The sequence below is a fragment of the Lissotriton vulgaris genome, chromosome 12 (assembly GCF_964263255.1).
Source record: "Lissotriton vulgaris chromosome 12, aLisVul1.2, whole genome shotgun sequence".
Classification (NCBI taxonomy): Eukaryota; Metazoa; Chordata; class Amphibia; order Caudata; family Salamandridae; genus Lissotriton; species Lissotriton vulgaris.
Window position 1 is genome coordinate 718,670,723 of NC_141700.1, and position 27,074 is coordinate 718,697,796.

At 43.4% G+C, this 27,074-nt stretch overlaps 1 pseudogene; it reads right to left on the minus strand.

Moving 5' to 3' along the window:
* On the minus strand, nt 1-27,074 carry LOC147678112 (uncharacterized; annotated as a pseudogene).

Here is a 27,074-nt window from a genome sequence, read left to right on the forward strand (position 1 = left end):
TCAGCGCTTTGGCTCTGTCGCGGGTTGGTTTTGCCTGCGTTCGGTCCTGTTCCTTCCTTGACTGAGGCTTGTTTGATCAGTTTGACTGTCTGGTACCTTTTTACTGTGGTGCCTGCTGGTTGCTGGGTCCTTCCGGTTGGAGGTCTCTTTGTTTGTTCGCTTGGCCCGATTCAGGTGTTGTTTGCCTTCCTGGTAGTTGGTCTTGGTCCACAGTCTTGGTGGCTTTTGCTCTTGTGGGGGTGGTTCCTCCTGTGGGGGTTCGGGCCACAGAGTTTGTTCTCTTTAAGAGGCCTGGGATGTTGATCTGCTGTGTTTGGGGCACTGTTTTGTGTTCTTTGTCACTCAGTTGTCCGTCTCTGTTTTCCTCTGCTTGTTATGTCCACATTTGTACTGAAAGAAGGCGAGGGAGGGACTGGAGGTAATGCATCCATTTCTAACGATAATGGCATTACTCCTAGTCCTACTCCCTCGCCTTCCTTCGAGGACCCTCCCTCCTGGTGCGGTTCAACTGAGTGCTAGCTCGGCTCGTTTATGTACAGGTGGAGGTGGGGGCGGGCAGAGTTTTTATGCTGGGGGTGGGTTTGGGTGGGAGGCGGGTCCTCATTTGTACTGACGGAAGGCGAGGGAGTAACACTAGGAGTAATGCCATTATCGTTAGAAATGGACACATTACAGCTTCATTTATACAGAAAACACAAAATAAAAATGGATAAATACAAAAAATATGAGCAAAAAATAAATATGGATGAATACAGACAAATATGATGATAATCAGACTGACTGTCCGACCACCATGGCCGCAGTCCGATTACATCCACGAGGCCACAAACTAACCCCTGCTGTATTACAATACATGCAGTCCTAACCTCCGGCCGCGACGTTCTGAAAACTTGAGGCATGAACTGCAGCAGTTGGAGAGCTTGTTGATAAGGATTTTGAGACCAACAGGTTTGTGGTAAGAACGTAGAGCAGATGATGATGAAACTATTCTACTGCCGGTCCCTGGTGGGCGGTTTCATCACGGCGACAGACCGCCATGCTACTGGTACTGCAAAATACCACAACAGTGTCCATTGGGTGATAAAAAAAAACTACACAGCTAATTGCAATTGCCAAACTGGGCACATCTACAATTCAAAGTATAAAACAAATCCCATCGCAGACATTATCCTTTGCTACTATACTGTAGCACAGCAAGATAAACCACATTTGTACGAAAAAAGGCAGCTCTGAACGGTTCACTGATAGAATATCAACTATCAAAATATCCCCATACACAAATATCGAGTCATAAATATCGTTGTAAAAAATAGCGACATCCTATATTTATAATGGTAAGTATAAAAATATCGAGAGAAGAAATACAAATGTAAAAAATATAGATGTACAAAATATTGATTTTTTTATCTATATAAAAATAATGTTAAATATATTAAATAATCATTAATACATATATAAACTATAAAAACAATGAATAAACTATTAATTTTACTTTATTTGATAATTTGATAAATATATACAAATACATCCAATACATATATATTTACTTACCATCATGCCCTAACTCAATTGGAGTCCCCTAACGATCTACACTATCTCCATCACTATTCAACCTATATGTCGAACCTTTTACAGAAATCCTACGAAACTCAAAGATTTCCTATCACATGTACGCGGATGACACGCAGATATACATCAGGATCGTATCTCTGGAAGACATCAAGTTAATGAATGAGGCATTAAAAATATCATTACAATGGTTAACTAGCAATCATCTGAAGCTAAATGCACACAAAACGGAATTCCTATTAATCACACCACCGAAGAACCACACAGAAGTGAAGGAATGGACCAAAATAATCACAACATTAAATTGCACCCCTACTCTAGTGGACTCAGCAAAATCACTAGGAATCACACTAGTTGAGAACCTAGACATGAAAGCCCACATCAAAGCAATGGCAAAAAGTGCCCGCTTTCATTTGAACTGCATTAGGAAAGTGAAACCATTCATTTCTACTGCGAAACTCTAACTAGCAGTCCAATCCTTGGTTATCTCGAGGATTGAATATGGATGGCAGGTCTACCAAACATCTGCACAGCATCACTAAAACCATGCCTCAATGCAGCTGCAAGACTCATCGCCGGATCGAGGAAATTCGACCATATCACTCCACACTTGAAAGCGTTAAACTGGCTACTGTACAAAGCCAGGATTCAACTAAAAATGGCATGTATTACCCACAAAGCGCTCCATTGCAATACACCAAGATACTTGGCCCAGAAAACTGAGTTATCAGGAGGAAGCAGACCTGCCAGGAGTGCCAAGGAACTGTTGCTGAGAACACACATCTTCCGAAAGAAGAAAACATATGAAATAGCTTTATCAGGAGCAGCCCCCAGAATCTGGAACTCACTCCCTCCAAACATCAGGAAAATTCCAAACATGGCAACATTTAAGAGGGAAGCTAAGATCTTCCTAATGAGTAAGTTCCTACCATAGTCAAGATAGGTCATGACTAACACCATAGCCTAGGTGTTACCAAACAGAAGAGCAATGTAAGAAAAGAGAAAGTCACCAGCGATACTGGAGAGAACATCTAACGGTACTATACCTCGCCTGACTCAGGAAGGGAGACTGCATAGGGAAAATACATTACAGAACTAATTGGTATTGGAAGTTCCAGCACTCCTTGATATCAAGCTTTATCTAATGTCTGTTTATATTTAAGTTAATACTTATAGAATTACCTACCGCATATCATTGTAAAACGTCGACTATACAAGATGTATCGCTAACCTACCTCATGTAATGTGAAGCGCTCTGATACCCAAGGGTCACGTTTGTGCTATACAAAACTCTTTAAATAAAAAAACCAAAAAAAATTGAATAGTCTTTAAACTTACATTTTGCACTCCAGTTAGTGCAATAGTAGGGAAAATGCTGGATAGTGGACTAGTAAAAATGGCAAATCCCATTCCAGTGACTGCTACAGTAGGGAAAGTGTTTTATAGCGAAGGGGTAAAAATTACTATTCCCACTCCAGTGAGGGCAACAGTAGGGAAAGTGTTGGATAGCGGAGGGGTAAAAATTACTATTCCCACTCCAGTGAGTGCAATAGCAGGGAAAGTGTTTGATAGCGCAGGGGTAAACACTACTAATCCCACTTCAGTTAGTGCAACAATAGGGAATGTGTTGGATAGCGGAGGGGTAACAATTACTATTCCCACTCCAGTCAGTGCAACAATAGGGAAAGTGTTGTATAGCAGAGAGTTGAAAAGTAATGTCAGTTCAAAATTAAAAACAAACAAAATATCAACAATAACACATAAGATTTAAAAAAACTAAAAAAACATATATAAATATATTACATTTTACAAACCAACTACCAAGTTGCGTGCATACCTGTATTGTTCACAACTAGGACATGAATTATACTAATACACATGTTACTCCTACATGGTGGTCAGTTCTCGTCATTTGGAAATTGCATGTCCATCCCTCATTTCAACATGAAGCATATCATCACAGTAAATGATCACACCAATACCAAGTCATGTAATGGTTGCCTCAGAATGTCTGTAATATGAGTCAAATACAAAGGGGAGAGCTCACAAACTTACCACACTTACAACAATAACAATCTACTCTTTCTCTGAACAGGTGGATCTGGCACAAGATCTGCCCCGAGTCAAGACATCACCTGTGCTCCTAGCACAGGCAGCAGAAGCTCCTGCCTCCCACTCCCAACTTAAGAGGTGAGGATTGATAACCCTCTCACTGAGGACGTAGGAGGGAGTGGGAAGGGGCACGCTGGGCCACGGACACAGGCCCTTGGGGGCAGTGGTGGTGGGAGGATAACTGTGGTCTGGCTCAGAGAGGCCACTGATGCCCCTGATGCTCACGCCAAACCTTGCCTGAGTCCTAGATGTGCCTATAAGGACAACCAAGGAGGGATGGGCCAGTTACTTGAGGAACCCTGGGAGATGAAGCAGCTACAGAGGTCCATATATCAGTGGATAGACACCCACAACAGCAACATGGGCCAGCTAATTGGGGTGCTGAGGGACACAAACCCCACACTCTGCATGTTGGTACAGCTATATCTTGCCCTTCCACATCTGCGGCTGCCACAGGAAGGTAGGCCCTGATAGATAAAGACTCCTCAGGCAACCCTGACCCTGCAGAAGCGGACCCCCCCATCATGGGTCAGGACGTCCAATGAAACATCTAGGGGGTTCCAGTGGCAAGGCATCCATGGCCAGGGAGAAACGTTGCTCTTGATATCCTCCTTTGTGTGCAACGCATTTACTTTGTTGAAAATTCCTGTCCACTTTTCCATTTCTGATTGGAGGAGTATGTTGGACTTCAGACAATGTGGCTCCTACAAGAATGGTTTCATCCACCAACACTGACTACTAGACTCCTGTGTTATCACTATTGGTATGTTTATTAGTTTCTGTTTTGTTATCTCAAGATGTGCACTGCAACAAATTTGCTTCTCACAAACCTTTAGCCCCTGTAGTACCATTCACATCTAGCATCTTATAAAGTTATCCCCTTGTGATTTACCAAATGTAACTTTAACCAACTTTTGTAAGCATCAACATTTGGAATGCCAACACTGTGCAATCACAACCATGTAATAACAACACAGACATATTTTTATTTATTATTTTTATTTCATAACACTTGTAAGGCGCACAGCTACCCACAAAGGGTTTCCCGGCGCCGGACCAGCAAGACACAAAAGTACAACTGGAGAGAGAACAGTCAAAGCATTTATTTGTCGAACAGCCAAGTTTTTACGTTTTTTCTGAAATTCATATAGCATTCCTCCTTGCGTATATGAATGGGCAGTGAGTTCCATAGCGTTGGGCCCAGGTAGGAAAAGGATCTCCCACCTATTCTGGCCCGTTTGAACCTCGGTACCACAAAGTTCGCAGCTGTGCCTGAACGAAGGCTGCGATTTGGGAGGTAGGGCTTAGCAAGGTCCTGTAGGTATTTGGGAGCAGTGCCAGCTTTGATTTTAAATAGGTAATTCAGGGTTTTGAAACAAATTCGGTTTTCAACCCTGAGCCAATGCAGGTCCCTAAGATGTTCGGTGATCCTAGCGGATCTAGGGATTCTGCAAAGCAGTCTGGCCGCAGCGTTCTGCACCAGTTGCAGACGTTTTATTACTGCCTTGTTTGAGCCCAGGTACAAGATGTTACCGTAATCAAGCCGAGATGTCACTAAGGCATTGACTACGGTCTTCTGGGTGGTAGATGGCAACATCCAGACAATTTTACGTAACCATTTAAGAATGGTAAAACATATACCTGCCACTTTGTTTGCTTGCTGAGTCATAGATAGACTGTCATCTATGATGACCCCAAGGTTTCTAACCTGAGAGGCTGGAGGTGGAAGTTTACCTAATGACGATGGCCAGTGGGGATCACTCCAGAGATCTTTACTATTCCCTAAGAGGAGGACCTCTGTTTTCTCCCCATTTAATTTAAGTTGGTTAGCTGACATCCAACTAAATATTTCTTGATTGCCTTCTTTTAATGCAGATGGAGCAGACAAGTCGGATTTAGAAAGTGAAAACAGGATTTGCGAGTCATCTGCATAGGTCATTAAACTAAGACCAAAGTTTTCTGCGAGATTGGCCAGCGGTCGTAGGTACAATTTAAAAATCAAAGGGCTCAGGATTGATCCCTGTGGCACACCATGAGGAGAGTGGAATACCTCAGAGCATGCCTCCGAAGAGGAGATCTGGAAAGTGCGGAGGGATAAGTAAGAGCTAATCCACTCCAGTGCTTTGCCCTCGACACCATTCTACCCCAGCCTGCCAAGCAGTATGGAGTGGGAAATGGTGTCGAAGGCCGCACTAAGATCCAACAAGACCAATGCTACCGTTTGGCCATCATCCATAAGCTCCCTGATCTTTTCTGTGACCCCGAGCAGGGCCGTCTCGGTGGAATAACCACTCCTAAACCCAGATTGGGACGAATGAAGGAGCTCGTGGTTTTCCACATAGGTTGAAAGTGCCTTATGGATATGCCTTTCTAAAATTTTAGAAAAGGCAGGCAGTAATGAAATTGGACGATAATTGGCCAATATCATAGGGTCTGCGCCTGGTTTTTTAAGTAGAGGGCTGACCATAGCATGTTTCCATAGGGCAGGAACTGTGGCTTGCTCTATGGAAGCATTCAGTATCTCTGCTATGGAAGTCAAAGCAGCGTCCTCTAACTTGTTTATGATACTGATAGGAATAGGGTCACGTGGGGAACCCGATTTGATCGATTTTAATAGTTCCTTCAGTGTGTCCAATTTAATGGGAGGCCAGGCTTCAAGATGACAGTTTCCTCTGGGGACTTGGGAGGTGTTTTCTTGCTTGCCTGTGATCATGCTGTCATTTTTGATATTAGAGACAATGTTCTCAATCTTATCAGTGAAAAAAGAAGCCAAGTCCTGGCATTGCTGGGTATTGAGAGGGGTAGGTGCAGCTCTAGAATTCTCACCAGCCAACTCTTTTACAGTATTAAAGAGAGTCTGAGATTTATTTACGGCCATGTTAATAGTAGTGATGACATAGCATGCTTTGGCTTTCATGCATGCTGAATGATAACTATTTCTGGCCTTTCGATAAACTTCTTTTTGATGAAGTTCGTAATTTTTTCGCCACTGCCTCTCTAGAGTCTTGCAGGTAGATTTTTCTTTCTTAAGAGCTTCTGTGAACCAGGGGGCAGGAGGGCGATGTACTTTTCCTTTGCAACGGGCTAAGGGCAGGCAGGTGTCAACTGCGCCAGTTAACCATGTGTGTGTAGACTCTGCAACGCTATCCATATCTCCATCTAAACATGGGTGATCTTTCTTCAAAGCATTGTTGAGATCCTCCAAGTTTAGGGATTTCCAGTTTCTCCTAAAAGATTCTGAAGGAGTCGTAACTGGACATTTAGTAGGTTTAAGTGAAATAGCGAAACAACACAGACATACAAGTGTATAGTGTTCAGACATCTTTATTCCAGAGTTCCAACCTTAGGCTGCCATAATGTCATAAATAGAGCAAAATAATGCATCACTCAAACAATCTGCATCAGTTGCCACAAATGTCATGCCCGACCTCAACTACATGGTTGGAGGGGATACATTTGACGATGCCAAATAGGCAAATTACAATTGGTTCAGGTCATCAGCTGGTGCTATATCGACTACCTCACAATATGAATTCCACATAATTGAAAACAAGATTCACAAACATGGCAGTAGAACAGGTTCTGAGCACAGGTTATTTCCAATCCAGTATTGCTGCCTCTGGTGGAATGCCGCTAACAAATTTCAGTGGTGTGCCACAAACACTGTGGCTTACAATGAGGAGTAACATCAACAGCTACATCCAGTTCATACACATTGAGCACTTAGCCAATGTGAAGGGAGACTAGCATGATTTGACCCAACAACAACATTGTGTTGGCACACATATGGCAATAGGAACACCACGCAAAAGGCAGCAGGTCTAAAGTAATCATTGTAACATCAATATTCAGACCCTGCTGTTTTGAAAAGATCATTGTCGGTTTTGCTGTAAACATTTCATGTTCCCTCTCTAAAATGTAGATGTAGGATAATTGCAAACCACTACTTATTTTCTTTAGTCTATCCCTTTTTGACTTGCCTGTCGGTACCTAGTATTTTATTTTATTTTATTGTATTTAATTTAATTAATTATTTTGCCTGGGGCCCAAACTCTCAGGTGGGGCCGTATATATGCTTATTATCTCACAGTGTACAAGTGTTATTTTTCCTGCATATTCTCTCGCACCGGCTTTCTTTGTTTTAGTTTTTTCTGTCTTATGTTTTCTGTATTTTGATGTTTTCTGTAATTGACTACTAGCTTAATAAAATAAAAAAATAAAAAAAATAAATCAGTGTAACTTCCCTTCTATCACTGTGAAAGCTGGACAAAGTACTGGAGTAGTACACCCAAACTCTGTGCCAGACATTTACAGGAACATTTCGTTCTTTGGAACAGCATCATGTACCTGCTGATGTCATAACTCTGAAATGTCAAAATCACGATGACATGGTAAAGGTACCTACAAACAAGGAGATTAATGAGGAAGCCATACATATGACACCAATTACAGTACACTTCTGGAGTTCACTGCACTTGGGTAGATGTCACCTACACAAAGCAACATCAACAATGTGTGCATGTACCAAGACTTTCTTCCACAAACAGCTATGCACAGAGTTTCCTAAAGCTGTACATACCAAGCATGTATCCATGGAAAACCTCCTCACAGCATCGCAACAGTCTCTGTAACAGACATTCATGACATCTCATAGCATACTTACACTCATGAGAAGAAGTTGTTGATGAGTTTTTGACACATGTCAACTACTTCCTCTTCCCCACTTTCATAATCATTTGGCATTTCAAGATCCTCACCCAGTAGCTCCTGCTGGTCTCCATCCTCTGCAATGAGAGGGATGTTCCGTAGCAATGGGAGGTGGTGCAGCATGCGTTGGTAACCTGACATACATTCCCAGATGGTCCAAGAGCCCCACATGGCGTCAGTCGCAAACTTCCAGCGCGTTCAAAGGTGCGGACCTGTTTGCAGTGCTTACCCCAACAATCCCCCCATACAGCCCGCACTGCCCCCCTCAATAGGCCGCTCAAATTGGAATCCAGGATGAGAAGTTCTGGGTCGATAAAAGAAGCCCAATGGTAATGCCAATATTGCAGAGTTCCAAGACCTGTACTCAGACTGTACTACTGAACTTAGGATGTTGTCAACGATGATTGTGTTATTATAGTTAACAATGATACAGTCCCCCTACCAGGATTTGTTTGTACTACCAACCCACTGAGTGCGGCACACCATAAGGATATGATTTTCCACCCTAGGACCAAGGGCACTGTTGAAATTGAGCCAGTGCACCACCTTGTTCTTTAACTGGAAATAGTCTTCCTTGGCCCCGGGGTTAAGGCGTGGTACCTAGGCCAACACCACGACAAGCGGGGTGGATTCAGGGGAAAGAGGAACAGAGCCAACGTTAAGGGAGGGTGGTAAGACACCAGACCAGTCTTGCTTACTGCCATGACGATGCGAACCACCTGAATTAATACTCTGGGGTTGGTGAGGCTGAGTTAAAGATGTTAACCCTCCTTCGAGTAGTTGGGCAGGCCTGAGGATCATGCCTGGTCCTGGTGAGTGTTGTTGTAACTGCTTTCTTGAAGTTGGGCTGTTCTGCGACAATGGGCACCACTGGGTCTCCTGCCCCCATGCCAGTGCCACTGGGGCTAGGAGTAGCGGTTAAAATTGTGGGTCTTGCACAAGGAAGACTTGTGGCAAGAGAGGCACGGTCCCTATGCAGAGAAGCTGACAATTCGAAGCTGACAATTCACTGAGATTCTTCTCCAGTGTAGCAAGGCGATGTAAGATAGGGTCCAGTTTAGTGTTGAGTGCTGACAATAGTGCTGCTTGCAGGGTATCTAATGAAATGGCATCCAAGAAGGGCGAAACTGCATGTGCTGCTTGGGTTAACTGTGGACCAGTTTTTTTGCTGTGTTTACAGGGTCCTCCCACCGAGGGGTGCTTCCTCTTTGTGCCTCCTACACTCAAACCATTCCTGGGAAGCTTGCCAAAACCAGACCCGGGAACTGGAGCAGAGGTGGGCGCGCCGGACCGGGTAGTGACTATCGGGTAGATGGTAACAGTACCACCCGACTGAAGTGGCGACAAGTTAATCCTGTCTACCAATGGAGATTTGGCCTAGTAGAGGTGCCAACATGTGGGGTTGTTGGGGAAATCAATGCAGGATGATGAGAAGGTGAACGAGATTAACGTCCGACAGCCAACTCGATCTCCTTATCCAGGACCCCAGCTGCACACTGCAAGAAGGCATCAATGGTGCTACTGCTGATTGTAGGTTCTTTACTTGTGGGTCCTGCCACCACCCTATGCCTTCCTATTATTGAAGTACTTGGCCCTTTGGGGATAGGGCTAAGGACACCCAGATCAATCTTGCACCCAACCAACACAAAGTAGTGGTTTCTATTTAGATGTGGATATAGTATGGAATGTCAAGTCAACTAAATTTGCAAGGGAAAGACAATTATCCAGGCTAAAAAAAACAGATGCTTCCGGGGTCCTGATCCTTCTCCTGAGCCAGACTGGTAGTCCAGACAATAAATAGTCAATCAAGGTGAGTAATAGATAATAACTGGATTGCTCCCTACCTAGTTATCAGCAGCTGTCATGAATAGAGGGACTTGAGCTGTAGAAAAAGCAGGAGAAAGATAATCCTGCTGAGCGAAGGTCTTAGGGAGATCAAGAAAATAAAATCAAGACGAGGGGCCCAGCCCACCCTCATCCGGTCCCGGAAGGGGCACACAGGGGCTCACCCTGGGCTTCGCCCAGACACGGCTCGGGCAAGCCTGCGCACGTCCCACGCTGCGGCAGCCCTGCGCTCTACTTATGCGCCTTCGGGCGTTGGCGGTGGTAATCGGCCGCACAGCAGGGTGGTGAGTGTAGTCCTGTGTCCTCTATCCTGGTGCTTCTGGTGTTGACAGTGTGGTCAGTTAGCGGCAAACAATGGCAGGCAAGTAAAAGAATGGTAAAAAAATGGAAGGAATGTGAACAGGTTGAATAAAAAAATACTATTATAAGAAGAATGCCAACACATAAAAGGGGGTTGGGATGGGGAAGGGGACACTCTTCTAGTATCTGAGCACGGTACAAGTGGAAATGACATAACATAACAAAACATATATATTAATGTACGCTCACTGTTGCTGTTTTGTTGAAAACAAACTGACATTTAAACAAGTACTATTCAAAAAGGTCAGGTACATTTAGGTACGGGCATCAGGAAAAAAGAGGTTTAGGGTGGTGGAGTGTAGTACTACCCAGGTCTTAATTGTAATACTTGGGAATTAATATGTATTCATTGTTAATAGAAAAAAAGAGCAGGCATTTAAACAGGTATAACTCAAAAATACACTTAGATTTACAAATGGGTTGTGTGAGGAAAATGCGAATTTATGGTGGGGAAGTGTATTAATACTCAGGTACTAATCTTAATACTTCAGTATTATTTGTCCCTTACATGTTATTTATTTCAGAGAAAGATCAAGCATTCTAATGAGTGTGAAAGACAGTCACTTTTAGGAGCAGTATGCTTAGAAAAGTATGGGTTTATGGTGGGAAAGTGTTTTAAAACTATGGTATTATATCTCAAACTTGAGTAAAAATGTGCATTTACTGTTAATTTTATGTTTAAAAAGAACTGGTGTTTAAATATTTTTTTTAAAAAGTCACTTACTTTTAGGAACGGTATGCCAAAAAAAATCGGGGTTTTGGATGGAGAAATGTAATAATACTTAGGCATTCATTTTAATATTTGAGTATTAATGAGCATTTACTGTTAATCGTATCTAAAAGAAGAGCAGGCATTTAAATGAGTGTGAATGAAAGTGTTTACTTCTAGGAGAGGGTTACCTAGAAAAAATGGGGGTTTTGGGAGGGGAAGCGTATTAATACTCAAGTACGAATTTTAACACTTAAGTATTAATGAGCATTTGTTCTTAAATTGATTCTAAAAAGAAAAGACATTTAAACATGTTTGTATGAAAATCACTTACTTTTAAGAGCGGGTTGCTTAGAAAAAATAAGGGTTGTGGGTTGGAAAGTGTATTGATATTTGGGTATTAATTTTGATACTTGAGTGTGTTAATGAGCATTTACTGGTAATTTCATTTTTAAAAGATCAGGCATCTAAATGAATTTGCATGAAAGTCACTTACCTTTAGGAGCGGGTTGCCAAGAAAAATAGGGGTTTTGGCTGGGGAAGTTTATTAATACTTGGATCTTAATTTTTGTACCTGAGTATTAAATGAAACTTCCGAGATTTTAAGAGAAAATTGATATCACAAATTTTTGATATAAAATGAAAGTTACCCAAAAAAATAATTACATGAAAACCTCAATGTTTCAACAAATATTTTGCTTAAAAAAGAACTTTAACAAAAGCACAGACAGAATTGAAAAAAGACAAAATCGTTAGAAAATTTTTTTTTTATTCAAAATTAGAGTTAAACCCAAAAAATGCAATACTTATTATTTTATTGTACATAGTTTTACAAAGCAAGGAAAACACCCCACAACACTTGTTAAAACATTGTTTAAAGATATTTTCCCAAACAACTCTATTGGTGCAAAAGATGTAAAATGTCCATTCCCATAAATAATAACCAAGAGGGCGGGCGGAGCATGCCTGGCTCTAAGATGCCACAATAGAGTAGATCTCTGGAAGCCCGGCTGCTAATCTTTAGGAATCTTGGCACCCACAGTGTGAAAAATAATATACTGACAAAAACTCAGTACAGTGAATAAACCAGCTACCCAATCGAGGTGCTGAAGCCTTTAGGTGGTGACCATGCAGCGATTCCTGACATGACCGGGCCTAAGGGTCTAGCCACGCTTTATAATCCTTTTTGATGTACCTTCTAATGCAACGTTCCCCTGGTTATGCGCTCTGATACGTCCGGGTCTAGATTGCAATATATAACCTTCCCAAATTCAAATAGACTAAAAACTGTTTTTCCTGAACGCTGAGACCTGAGCAACATGGACGATGACCGGTGGAGCTGCTTGACAGCTAATGAGGAGTCTGGCCCTGGTTTTCCCCCTTACCGTCACCTACCCTGCCGGTCATTGGGCATTGTTTCCTCCTCGTCTCCCCGCTTTTACTCCTTCCTCCCGTCCCTCCTAAGAATTTTTGAAACATTGTTTATGTGTACTGTACCTTACTATGCTCTTATCTGATGTAACTTGTAATCCTAAATGTAAAGCGCTCTGATACCCTCTTGGGTCAAGTTTGCGCTATATAAAACTTTATAAATAAATAAATAAGGTGCGGCTGCAGCTAAATGCGGCACCTGATTTGAGCCTCCTGAGTGAGGCGAGAAGAACAAAATGGGAAGGGACTGGGAAACAGATGTTTTGAAAAAAAAAAAAAGGGTATTAATGTGTTCAATAAATGCAGAAGAAATGTTAAAGAATATGAACACAAAAAAAGCTAATTTAACATAAAATAATAGTAAAAAAGCCAATTGAATTGAGGTGTAATATGAAAACAGGCAAGCAATGAACAGCTTAAGTAAGTAGTGCAGGATGTATGCAAGACTGTCTAGGTAGCCACCATCAATGTAATCTATTTAGCCTTTCAAACATTTCCTAAAAGTTTTTTTAAACGTGTGGGTTCAGGCTATATGACAGTGATTGCACAATTCTCATTTCTTGAAAACGTTGTTCCTTCTTCAAAATTTTCAAGAAATGATATAGATTGGGGTGATGTTTGCCAATCGCTTTGCTGAAGGAATTGTGTCATTCCTCTATGGCATTATTAGTTGTTGTAAAAGGAACAAATGATGGATGAAAGCTGAACAATGCAAACATTCACCCCCAGTCACAAAGATTTGGGTTTTATTAATCTCTCTTTTGCTCACCATGCCACCCCAGTTTGGACCCAGCCTTATGCAAGTCAGTCTTGAGCCTTCTCCTCATGGGAACAGTCCAGCCTGAACGACCAAGCCAGGTCCTATCTGGACTATAAACAAGTGTCTTGGAATCAGTTTTTGGGCATCACCCCTCATCAGCCAGGTCCTTTGATGCATTGAGCGCAGGACCCACGTCTGACTATACTATTCCCAATTAGGGCAACAAAAGCAAAAAGGACATGCTGAGCAATTCAAACATTCACCCCAGTCACAAAGATCTGGGTTTAATTCATTGTTCATGCCATGGGGAGCAAATAAATTATGGATTTAGTTCCAAATCTCTGTACAGGGGTAAAAGCATCACATTGTTCAACATTCTGCCCATCAATCAATCAATCAATCAATCAGGAGCTTGTTAAGTGCGACTACTCACCCAGGAGGGTCTCATGGTGCTAGGGGGGTGCAGGATCTATTTCTATCAAGAAGGGGGTCTGTCAAAGAGTCAGGTTTTGAGGTTTCTTGCAAAGATGGGGAGCAATGTTGTTCGTCTGAGGTTAAGCGGAAGGGTGTTCCAGGCTTTGGGTGCGAGGAAGGAGAAGGAGCGGCCTCCTGATCTGGTCTTTCTGGTGTGGGGGACCATGGCGTAGGAGAGCTGGTCTGATCATGGGGTCTTTGGGGTACATGATATTTGAGTCGGCTATTTAGTTATGCTGTTCCGGTGCCCTGGAAGGTCTTGTGTGTGTGGGTGAGTATCTTGAAGGTGATTCTCGCCTCCATAGGTAGCCAGTGTTGTGTGCACAGGTACGGGGAGATGTGGCAGTGTCTTGGCAGGTTGAGGGCCAGTGTTTCGGCACCACTCTGGATGTTCTGTAGCTTGGGGGTGAGGTTTTTGTTTATTCTGGCGTAGAGTGCGTTGCCTTAGTTGAGTCTGCTGATGACCAGGGCGTTAGTGATGGTCTTTCTGTGTTCGAGGGTGATCCATTTGAAGGTCTTATGAAGGAGGCGGAGGGTGTGGAAGCAGAAAAATAAGATGGAGATGATCTGCCGGTCCATTTTGAGCTCGGAGTCTGGGATGATTCCCAGGTTGCGTGTGTGGTCCGTGGGAGTTGGCGGGTTACCGTGTCTATCAATTGTTCTTTTTGCTTTTGTGACCCAAGTGGGATGGGTATGCCCAGACATGGGTCCTGTGCTCTCTATGCCACTGGAGTCAAGCTAGCCTGGCTGATGAGGGGTGATACCCCAAAACCGGTCCTAGGATGCTTGTATCTAGTCCATTTGGAACAGGGTCAAGCATGATTTGCATTTGGCTGGGTCTAAATTGGAATTGCTTGGGGAACAAAAAAACAATGGATTTAGGGCCAGATCTTTGTACTGGGGTGAATGCATGACATTGTTCAGCATTCTGTCCACCAATTGTTTTTTTTGCAATTGTTAGTTGTTGTGCCTCACTCTAAATAGGTTGAGTAGCAGTTCAACCATTCAATTGCAAACTTTGGCTTCTTCCGGTGACACGACCACCTTAGACAGCCAATCCAGGTGTCCCCAAAGTAATTTAGTAAGGGGTCAAATTTCCCATCATTTCAGAGAAAGTAATCTGATTCAGAAATTGCAGTGTATACTTTTTCTACACGTTGAGGAGGCACACAAGTTAGCACAGTTAATTTACATATTTTAAACTGTAGTTTACTATTTGTAAAGTAATCCTCAACCAAGGATTTTTTTGTATTGTATGCCAAAACAACTGAGGAAAGTAAAAAGAAAACCTTAAATTTCCCATTCGGGGTACAATTTGGTAACAGTATTTATCATTGATAATTCAAAGTCAATTATTTCTTTTCTCTGACTTTTGTTCACAGTTTTAGCTTTTATCACTGATAAAAGTTCCATTTAGGTTGAAGATTGCTAATCAGGTAGTAAACTATATGTCAAAGGTACAGTTGTATTATTAAAGTTAGTGTGAATTGTGTACATTTGGGTGAATAAATGGGGCATGGATTGAAAGGTCTCATCCAGCATCCAAATTTCAGAATTCTCAAGAGTTATCAGTTTATGTGCTGTGCTTAAAGTTAGTTTTAATTTTTGAGGGTTTTGATTGGCATACAGAAGGAAAGGTTCATCACTAAAAGTTAACGTAAGTTCAACGGGTATAACAATATCAGAGTAGGTTTGAGGTTGTGGATTACCTGCCTGTGTTTTTCTTTGTACCATTCTACAGAGGTTGGGGATGGAGGGCATACTGCTAGCAGCATGCATGGGAATATTTTGTGATACCCCCCGCAGAACTGAGCCACAGGGATCAATGGATGTGTATGCAAGCCTTTTTACGTGGTACACATGTTCTCTAACATCTCTCTCCATTGCAGAGTGGTTATGTTCTGTTGTACTAAGGGCAATCTGTTCCAGAGGAACAGCTCTGCCCCTCCAATGGGATGAGTGATAATGCACACACCTCAAATAATTCCTGAGCTCATTCATCTTCTCCTTGAAGTAAATATGGTCATTGCACTTTGATAGGTTGATTTCCCCATGCAGATTCGACATACAAAGATTGGTGGGAAGATGCCATCTTGTTAAGGCCTGGATAAGTAAAAAAAGAAAAGACATATTGGATACATTTTTTTGTATGAAAATTAAATCTTTTATCTTTTTCAGTTGGCTGGCAATATGCACATGAAAGTAAAAAACAGACACAGAAATTTACATTTGAAAGAAAGTGTGTTAAAAGTTCCAAATCTTTAAGAGGCCTTGAGGGAGGAAAATACTGTTCATTTTTTGCTCAATAAATCTGACTTTACTCTTGTGTTTACCTTAGAGCTGTCTTGTCTTGGATGAAGTAGGTGTTTGGAGAGGTTTTTACCTTGGATATGTGCCTCCTCGAAGCAAGAGAGTGGCCCTTTGTTTTATTTTTGTCAAGTTGGTCATGATCCTTCAATAAAAATAAAAAAAATGAAATTAAAGAAGGAGACTCCCTGGGGCCTGATTCTGATGGTGGTCTCACTGCTGTACCGCCACGACAGGGGTCCCAAGAAGACCGCTGTATAAAGATGCATGCAGCCTGAACTCTTGACTGCATCGACGGAGTGGTTCCTACCAGTGGCGTAGTGGACTACAATGTTGGCGATGCATTTTCAGTCGCTGTCAGGGTCCCTGCATCCCGCAGAGTCTATTATAAAAACATAGTTGTACTGGTGGTCCCCTTGTGGCAGTTCCCTGATGGCAGTAGGCAGTCAAAGTACACTCTCAGCAAAGCACCAAAACAGTGGCAATGGGATGTATACAAAAACAGCCTATCGGGTGTCCATTGGCAAAGTTAACATACTGCAAAACACAGTATAAACACACCCCATTCCAGACCATAATCCTTTGCCTCTCCACTGTAGCACAGCAAGACAGCGACCAAAGGTGTATGGTAAGGTAAGGCAGCCCTTTTTTCCCCATGCCCGCTCAAATCACTTTTCTTGCAAATTGTTCTCACATCCCTTGGTGGTTTTTTTACATTGTCACTCACTTTAATTTACAATAATGTTAAGTAAAAAAAAATCCACGTTTAGCTAGGAATGAGTACCGTATTAGCATTATGAGAGCCAAAAAAGATTGGGAAGAGGAACATTGGCAGGCTCTAAAGGAAGCGGCTCATGGGAAAAATGCCACTGCATTTTGGAAATTGATTAACGTCATGGATAGACGAGGCGTAGAGCCCATACCAAACCATATTACTGAGTCCCAATGGTATTCCCACTTTTCCAACTTATATAGCGTAGGCTCCCTAGAAGCTGCGCCAGTATCCCCTACTCTAGGTACTGTCTGTATGGTCCATGGGAATGATGGCTCTACTGATGTACTGTTTTCGTCCCGTGAGGTACAAGAGGCAATTCTTAAAATAAAACCGGGCAAGGCACCTGGTCCGGATGGAATACCGGGTGATCTATTGATGTCTAACCCTCTGGTTTGGGCTGATTTTATTGTAAATGTTTTGAACCTTATTCATTTAGGCCATCAGGTACCGGACTCATGGAAGGGTGCTGAAGTTGTTACCGTATTTAAAAAGGGTGAGAGAGAGGACCCTGCCAACTACAGACCAATTAGTCTAATTGACGTTATTCAAAAAGTAGTTGGCAGGGTAATTGTAAATAGGATTGAGGGTTGGCTTATGGAAGGAAACATTCTGTCCCATTTTCAGGCCGGATTTAGAAACAATGTTGGGGCTATTGACCAAGTCTTCAGATTCTGTGCAGTTTTCTGGAAAACAGTGTCGATAGATAGAGGGAGCCTCTACCTGGCTTTTATTGACCTTAAAACGGCCTTCGATGTAATACCCCGTGCTAAACTCTGGAATGTCCTATTGGATATGGGTTTCCCATCTTACCTGCTAAATCTTATCATCAAACTCCATGAGGGTACATATGCAAAGATACGCTGGGGGGTGCAGGGGCAACTCACCAAGAGTATACCGGTGAACAGAGGGGTGCGGCAGGGGTGTGTGATGGCCCCTACTTTATTTTCCCTCTTCATAAATGGGGTTGTGAAGCATCTGCAAGATACACCGGCCGATGCCCCCATTATGGCGGGGGAGAAAATACCATCCCTCCTTTTTGCCGACGACACCCTCCTCTTATCAAAAACCCCCACAGGCCTCCAAACTCTTCTTGATCGGTTTAGTGTTTTTTGTCAGGAACGGGGACTCACAATAAACACGACTAAAACTAAACTAATGGTCATGACCGACAAGAGGAAAAATAGGAATATTCATGTTACCCTGAATGGATCTCCTTTAGAGGTGGTCGATGAGTTTGATTATCTTGGTGTTAGGATTAATAATCACCTGAAATGGGAATCCCATATATGTAAAATGATTTTAAATCTCAAAAGGGTCTCCGGCACTATTTTAAAAAACCAACGCCTCTCTATAAGTAGGCCAGTTGCCCCTGTCTTATCAGTTTACGAGGGGAAAGCAATTGCCTCAGCTGTTTATGGATCAGAACTGTGGGGCAATGAGAATACCAACGACCTTGTCCGATCAGAGAACAAGTTCATGAGGGACTTGGTGTCGCTTCCATCCTCTACCCCACTTAAACCTCTATTCTTAGATCTGGGAAGAAAGTCTATTCGGGATATCCTCCAACTCCGTCCCCTTTTATATTGGGTTCGTTTGAGGAGGACCCCCGAATTAGCTAATTATGCCCTTGTCCTAGATGAAATACTAAAATTAAACATCTCAGGCAAATTAGATGGCTAAATGCATTAAAAAAGCTTGTAGCAAGTGTGGGTTTAAGCGACGCTTGGGTATCCCAATCACCTCCACCAAAACAAGTGGTGAAAAAATTATATTGGGATTGGATAGAGACCAAGGCGCTACAGAACCCAAACTGGGGTCATTTGACTGAGATCTTTTTTACCCATAAATGCACCCTAAAACTGGAATTGTTTTTGGACTTTATTCAGGTTCCTCGGGAAAGGACCCTATACCTTAAACTTAGACATGGAACACTGCCCCTCAGAACTTTTACATCTAGATGGGACAACAGGAGGGAAGAGGATAGAATGTGTCCAGGGTGTACAAATCCCGAGGAATCATTGGGCCACTTTCTCTTTGCCTGTAAGGCATATATCTCACCTAGGAAGAAATGGTTAAAACCAGTACTAAAGATTCTTGGGGTTAGAGATTACAAATCAGCTTTGCGTATTCTTATTTCTGACACCTCTTCTATGGTTACTATTTGCGGGGTTGCAAAGTTCTTATCATGTGCCTGGATCATTAGGTCCAAGATTTTAAAAAATGTTCATCAAGTCAACTTTTCCACATAACTCTTAGAGGTCTCTTTTAAAATAATGAACTGTTTTGTAATTATGTAGGTAATGAACTGTTTTTAATTATGTATGAATTTCATGTTTGTACTTTTTATGATACATGTGTCGAATAAAAGTATAATGACTTGGTAAAAAAAAATCCACGTTTTTCTATGGCTGAGTTGGCAGTCATGGTGGATGAAATCATACATGAAGTAGTGTGGCTCACTGGTTAGAGGCGGCAGACCCGAGAGCAGAGGACGGCCCGGGACCAGGGTTCGATTCCCGGCGCGGCAGGTTTCTGGACCAGGGTCAGCGGACTCGATAATTCTCTCGCCTCGGTGCCCACTCTGATCAGCGTTCACACTCGGCAACTCTGGGCATTAGCTTGCCTCATCTTCACTAACGGCCCCACCAGACCGCCGGGGATGCCTGGTCTCACCCTGTAGATACCCATTAAGGGACCATCTCTCAGGGAAGCCAGGAAGGGTTTTGCAGCGGTCGAAGCGCCTTGGGACCCTCCGGGTAAGTAGTGCGCTATATAAATGCCTATACATACATATACATACATACATACATGTAGAGCCACAATCGTTTCGAGCCCAAGTCAATCATACCTCTCTGTAATTATCCCAGCCACTGCACGCCCTCAATGCCCTTGTGATTTGGTTGGGTAGTGCCTTTTTTCCATTTTTCTTCCCCTTCCCAAGTTGCATGTTCTCTCTGTGAAGTGGGTTGCTCTGTGTGCCTTCTTTGGTTGTATGGTGGGAACTATTGGCCTTCGCAGTCAGATACCTAAACTCAATAGTCAATAGTCTGCTTGCTACAAATCTGTTAGAAGGCTCCAGACTCTTGGCAACAGTGACAGGTGCACCTATTAATCATATTCATGAGGGGAAACTGTCAAGTCTAATTGCTCTATGAAATCTGAACATTCCATGACCCATGGGGGCAGCAACAGCTGCATTCCCAGACTAATTAGTCTACGCAAGTTAAACTTTCCATAACCCTGGCAACAACAGTAGGTGCACTTGCCAATCAAACTCATGTGGAGTAACTGCCAAAAATCAACAGGTGGATTCTATTTAAAGGCTGCTCCCACTTCAGTTTCCTGCTTGGCCTCTTGGTCACACACTCACCAGCTTCTCTTCACTGAGCCTCTTCTTTGCGATTTTCTGGTCATCCTCAGTTCTCTACTTCTGGTTGCAGCTGCTCCCTGATCCTGTTCTGACCTGGCGACTGCTCCAGCATCGGATTTCCTCTTAGAAGAAAAAGGCCACAAAGGAACAACCTGAAATCAGGTATATTTGGTAAAAAAAAACTGTTCGCATTTCTTTCGCTCTTAGTTCAGTAGTGGTAGATTCTCAGAAATTAAATGACCCTTTGATTTTTAAAGCGTACAATAGACTCCTGCGCTGGCAGGTCTCCGCCAAGAATAAACCTCCCTACGAGAACACGTTGGGTGGACCCCTGCTTGACACACAGACTACAATTGGGACACTTAGACCCAATGCATGATAAGTGGGTATCCCAACATGTCTTGCGCTACACTTGAGATGGTTAAGGATAATTGTGTTGACATACGTCAAGCGATTCATTAAAAATCCATGCCCCAACTTCACAATGACATAAGAGTCTGACTGGAAAGACAGAGCACTACTTGAGGTCTGTTGTGATATGAAGAAATGACATACAAATACGTTTTGATGAGCCTATTTAATAACTATATTGTTAGTTAAAACACTGTTCTTGCAATTTACAGATACTCCTCTGATCAGGTGTTTCCACAAGATGGGTTACAGGCCCTTTGAGACCCAATTGTAGCTGCCACAGAGGAGCACCACATCATCTTGTTTGTCTTTCTCAACCCCAACCCCTTTTCCCCATGGAGCCTGCAACCAGTACAGTGTTGTTTCCTGCCACTGGAGGTAGACCCTAGGAGGATTAAAGGTATATAGCGTTGCCTTATCGAAACCGCCTAAGATTCAGGTGAGTGGCTCCAAACATCCTCTCAGAAGGAAAAGGGAAATGTGGTCCAGGATAGACGGCAGAGTGAATGCTGTCAGTAACACCGTATGCACACAGGAGGAAATTAGGAAAAGGTGGAACGACCTCAGTGAGAAGATGTGTTCTTTGACCTCCAAGCAACACCTGGAGACCTAAAAGACTGGCCGTGGTCCTTCCAGCACCCCATTACAATTCTTTCCCTGGGAGGAGAAGGTCTTGTCCATCCTACATACTGAAGGCTTGACAGAAATATCTGGGACCACGCCCCCAGCCACTGTCCAGCAACTGTCTTGAGGGACGCCCCTAGTGGAGGGGAATATTAAATTAGCCCCCCGCCACTGTCCATCTCCTGCCCTGAGGGATGCCCCCACCCAGTGGTGTGGGAATAGTAAATGACTGCCCCAACCACTGTACAGCACCTGCCTGAGGGATACCACCAGTGGAGTGGTAATAATAAATTTGCCCCCAGCCACTATTCAGCATCTGCCCTGATGGACTCCCTCAGCAGAATAGGAATAGTAAATTAGCACCAAGCCATTGTCCATCAGCTGCCCTGAGAGATGCCCTCATGGGAGTGGGAGTGGAAATAGTAAATTTGACCCCTCTACCACAGTCCTGCACCTGCCCTGAGGGGCACCCCCAGTCGAGGGTGAAAAGTACCAACTTTATAATACTTACAATGACAGAACAGACTTTTCCTGTAATAAGGAGCTCTATAGTTTTACTATGATGAAAACCTAAGAATGGTTTGCTTGTGCTGTAGGGTAAAATGAAAATATGTGGGTTTTGAGAAAAATATATGACTCGTAAATTACCAAAGTAGTATCACCTCCTCCAAAATATGGAGATTGTGCAAATCTATTGTAAAGCAGAATGATTCCTTAGTAGCACCTCTTGGCACTGTCCATTAGCTGATGCAATAGTCTGTTAATTTGGACTTAATTTACTCCAATGGTGTCCCTGGCACTGCCTAGGTCCTCAAAAGGGATTTCCTCAGAACACTTGTTTTAGGTAATTAGTTGCTTCTTGATATACATTTTTATATTGGTTTATCATTTGCAGGTGGCTTGAGGATAACTTTTTTCCTCAAAATATTCTGAAATACACGTTCAGATGGGTATGGTATAAATGTATGTACATTACAATTTATATTACATTTTAAAATTAGGTTTATTTCAGAAGACGAAAGTAGAAAATCCTTACTTTAGTGGTAGTTCCTTCCTTGTTAATTAATACAGCCAGCTGACAAAACTGTAAGTTTAAAAAAAATACCTTTAGAAAGTATTTTATATTTTAATTCTAAACTAATAATAGGAATATGAGTCTGAAAAGTGGCACTTTGATCACTAGGTGGCTCTGCCTCCAACTGTAATTGTTAGTTTGCAACAGAAGAGTAACACAAGTCTGGTGGTGATCACTGTCTCAGAGCAAGTGACAACTAAATGGTGGTCTGCAATATTGATATGTTTCGGAAAAGGTAACTATTTTAGTATTTAAAAAAACAGAACTCTAACGTGATAGAATTTATATAGATCAAAGCAAGCATTTGTTTAATGCTTTCTGTTGAATGAATGTAGATTTTCCTAGTTATTATGACGGAAAGTCTTAATTTTATTAAAGACACGGAGGCGAGTATTATGCTTTCTAATCTTGCATTTATTGCAATAGCAGCCAAATAAGTGAATAACTACAGTTCCCAGAGGGCCAGGCGACAACTGGGCCATGGGAACGAGAAAAAACGATAGTACAGCAACCAATCAGCACTTAGTAAACATATAAGAGGCCATACTGACTGCACAGCTTCCTCTTTTCGCTGACGAGCAGATCAGATAAAATTGAACAAAGGAAAAATGGTCATAACAATAGAAACAGCCAAAATCCATGAGCAGACATCTTGAATTACGGAGAGAAAAGGCCAAAGTCCAACTTGAGCATCCGGAGGAACTGGGAGAGCTGAAGAAATCCACAAGGGTGAAGCACGAAGACGATGGAGTGAAGACTTCTTAGGACGAAGCAGGCGGCAAGGCCGGATTCGCTGTATGGAGGGAGAACACAAGTTAGTAGTGTAGAGGCGGGATAATACTCGCCTCTGTGTCTTTAATAAAATTAAGACTTTCCGTCATAATAACTAGGAAAATCTACATTTTATGAGAAGACCGGAGGCTCCTATTATGCTTGTTCAAAGCATATTAAGAACATCAGAAGCAAAAGAATGAATAGGTTTACAATAGAACATGCGAAAAATACTGTCATTGGACCAATCAGCTGATCTCAGAATGTCCTCCAGACGGGAGCCGGACCAAAAGGCCTTAGAGGCCATGGCTCCCCTGGCCGAATGCGCTCCGAAGACGGAGACGTCAATACCGGCAAGAGACATGACCCAACTGACCCACCGGGCGAGGGTAGGGGAAGACACTGGAAGGTGGGGTTTACGGAAGGAAATCAGAAGTTGGGAACAAGAGGACGCTCTGAGATTAGCGGTCCGTTGTTCATACACTTCCAAACATTGTCTCACACAAAGTTGTGGTTGATCAGGGAAGTAAGGGTAAAACACAGAATCCAAGTTAGTTTTTGTTCTTCTTCGAATCTGGAACAGAACACCTGTGGGGGAAAATTGGCGAGAAGAAACATCTAAGGCTCTAACATTAGAAATTCTTTTGATGGAAATCAAACAAAGAAGCATTGTCAATTTGGCAGATAACATTTTGAGAGATAAGGCAGAGTTAGCAGGCCAATTCATGAACAATTTAAGAACCACTGAAACATCCCATAAAAAGTTATACTTAGCCAACAGAGGTTTAGCACATCGAACACCTTTGAGGAGGCGACAGATCAAAGGATGAGATCCAACTGGTTTGCCATCGATCTGAGAATGGTTGAGGGAAATCGCAGAGCGATAAAGATTGATGGTACGATAGGCCTTACCTGAGCTGGCCTCAGAGGCTAGAAAATTGATGATAAAATTCAGAGGGGCTGAAAGGGGATCGATAGACCTTTCCAAACACCAGCTGCCCATAGAGACCAGGCGGATTTGTATGCCTTAGACATCCCAGGGGCCCAGGCCTGGTTGATGAAGAGAGAAGCCTCTTGCGAAATGAGGATGTCAGGAGGGGGAGGCCGGAAACTTTCCAGGCAGACAGGGTCAAGGAGTTGTCCAGAATGAGGCTGTGACGAAGGCCCTGGGGATTGAGGAGAAGGTCGTCGAAAGAAGGGAGAAGAATCAGAAAATCTATTGCCATCTCCAGCAGAGAGGGAAACCAAATCTAAGCTTGCCAGAAAGGAGCGATCAGTACCAGCGAGGTGGACTGGCGACGAACTTGAGACAAAACTCTGTTGATCATAAGGAAAGGGGGGAAAGCATAGTTGAGGTGAAGAGAAAAGTCCTGAAGGAATGCATCCGTAGCTAGGGCCAGAGGATCCGGCCGCCAACTGAAGAAGTGGGGCAATTGACAATTGAGGCGGGAAGCAAAGAGATCTATGGAGAAAGGACCCCAAATGAGAGAAAGAGAATGGAAAACGGAGGGACAAAGCTTCCAGTCGCTGGAATCGTGAAGAAACCTGGAGTGCCAATCCGCCACGGAATTGAGATTTCCGGGAAGATATTCCGCTGTCAAGGAATGATGATGAGGGAGACAAAATTCCCAAAGGCTTTTCGCTAGATCCGCCAGAGGCTTGGACCTGGTCCCGCCAAGATGGTTGATATAGCAAACCGCAGAAAATTGTCCATGCGGAGAAGGATGGAACATTTGATTCTGTCTTTGGAAAGGCTTTGAATCGCAAAGGAACCTGCAAGCATCTCTAAACAATTGATGTGCAACTTGGACTCCTTTGATGACCATGTACCTCCAGTCGAGATTGGTCCACATCGGGCGCCCCAACCGTCAGGCTTGCATCGGATTCTAATACAAGATCTGGGGCAGTGGCGAAGATTATACGCCCGTTCCACGCATCTAAATGGTCTATCCACCACTGAAGCTCTGTGCGGGACTCTTGGTCTAGGGCGAAAATATCTGCATAGGCAAGACCTTGACAAAGATGTCTGATTTTTAGGCGCTGAAGAGCGCGGTAGTGAAGAGGACCTGGGAAAATGGCTTGAATGGAGGAACCTAGAAGGCCGATGATCCTGGCCAGAGACCTGAGGGACAGCAGAGACGATTGAAGGACGGAAACAATCTCCGCCTTGATTCTGGAGACCTTGGAGAGAGGCAGGAGGAGGGAAGCGGTCACTGAGTCCACTAGGAAACCAAGAAACTCCATGTTCTGAGACGGAATCAAGGAAGACTTCTCTGAGTTGATGAGGAAGCCCAGGTCCAGGAGGAGAGATTGAGTTGTGTGAAGATCTGACAAGAGAGAAAGTCTGTCTGAATTCATGATCAGAATATCGTCTAGGTAGATGATAAGTCTGATTCCGAGGGCGCGGAGGAAGGCAACCACTGGCTTCAACAGCTTTGTGAAGCACCATGGTGCGGAAGACAGACCAAAGGGGAGAGAGGTAAAACAATAGGTCACTCCGGACCACTGAAACTGGAGAAACTTCCAATGGGACTGATGGATAGGAGCTGTGAGATAAGCATCCTGAAGGTCTAAGCGGACCATCCAATCCCTTGGGCGAAGAGTATCTCGTAAATGGAGAATAGTTTCCATTTTGAAGTGAAGATAAATCACAAACTGGTTGAACCATTTGAGGTTGATAACAGTACGCAGTTTTTTGTTTTTCTTTTGAACAAGAAAAATGGAGCTTAGAAAGCCGGAGGAGTTGAAGGGAAAAATCCGAATGGCCTGTTTTCGGAGTAGAGAAAGAATCTCGGTAGAGATGAGATCGGCCATATGGGAGGAGAAAACCAGAGGGGGAGGAAGGGAGGGTTGGAGAGGAGGAGAATAAAATTCTATGAGGTAGCCTTGAACAGTATTGAGAACCCAAGGGTCTGAACTTATGATGCGCCATTTGGACAGAAACAATTTTAGATGGCCTCCTACAGGAGGGGAAGAAGAAAGGCTTACCTTGTTGGGCGGAGTTGGAGTTGCGATAGGTCTTTTGACCTCTGCCTTGGAAACCACGGCCTCGTTGAGGGTAGAACTGTGGCTTGTAGTCTTGGGTGGAGGAATTAAAGGAGCCTCTGGAGCCTTGGTTGTAGGGACGGCCGGAAGAGCGACCCCTGCCTCGTCCGGCCCGTCCAAAAACACGAGGGGCAAAAACCTTCTTAATAGATTGCTGAGCCTTGTCAAGAGAGGCGAAGTGGAGACGAACCTGCTAAGGTCACGGACCAAGTTGTCGCCGAAAAAGAGACCATTAGCTTTGGGACCAGGATCCATGGGGGCGAGATTGGCAAGTTTGGGATCCAACTTGATCAAAAGTCCCTTCCGACGTTCGTGAGTAATGGCAGAATTTGCATTGCCTAAGAGACAGAAAGCCCGTTGGCCCCACATGGAGATGTCTTCTGCAGAAAGATCTAAACCTTCAAGGCGAGCGGATTCCACCATGTCCAAGATACGGGCCAGAGGACCCACCACATCCAAAACCTTGTCCTGACAGGAGGACCACGCCTTGTCTACCCCTTTGCGGGGGTCCTTACCAAACTTTGAGAAGAAGGTGAGTAGGGGCTGGTCGATAGAAGGAACTTGCGTGATTTTTTCGGGCAAAGAAGGCTTGGGACACTCGGATTTTAGTCTCGACCGCACAGCGGTCTCTAGGGGAAGGCGTAAACGGGCAGAAATATACTCGCTCACATGGTGTGAGGGAAGCCATTCAGTGGAATTGGGATGACGGATGGAGGAGGGGTTGAACAT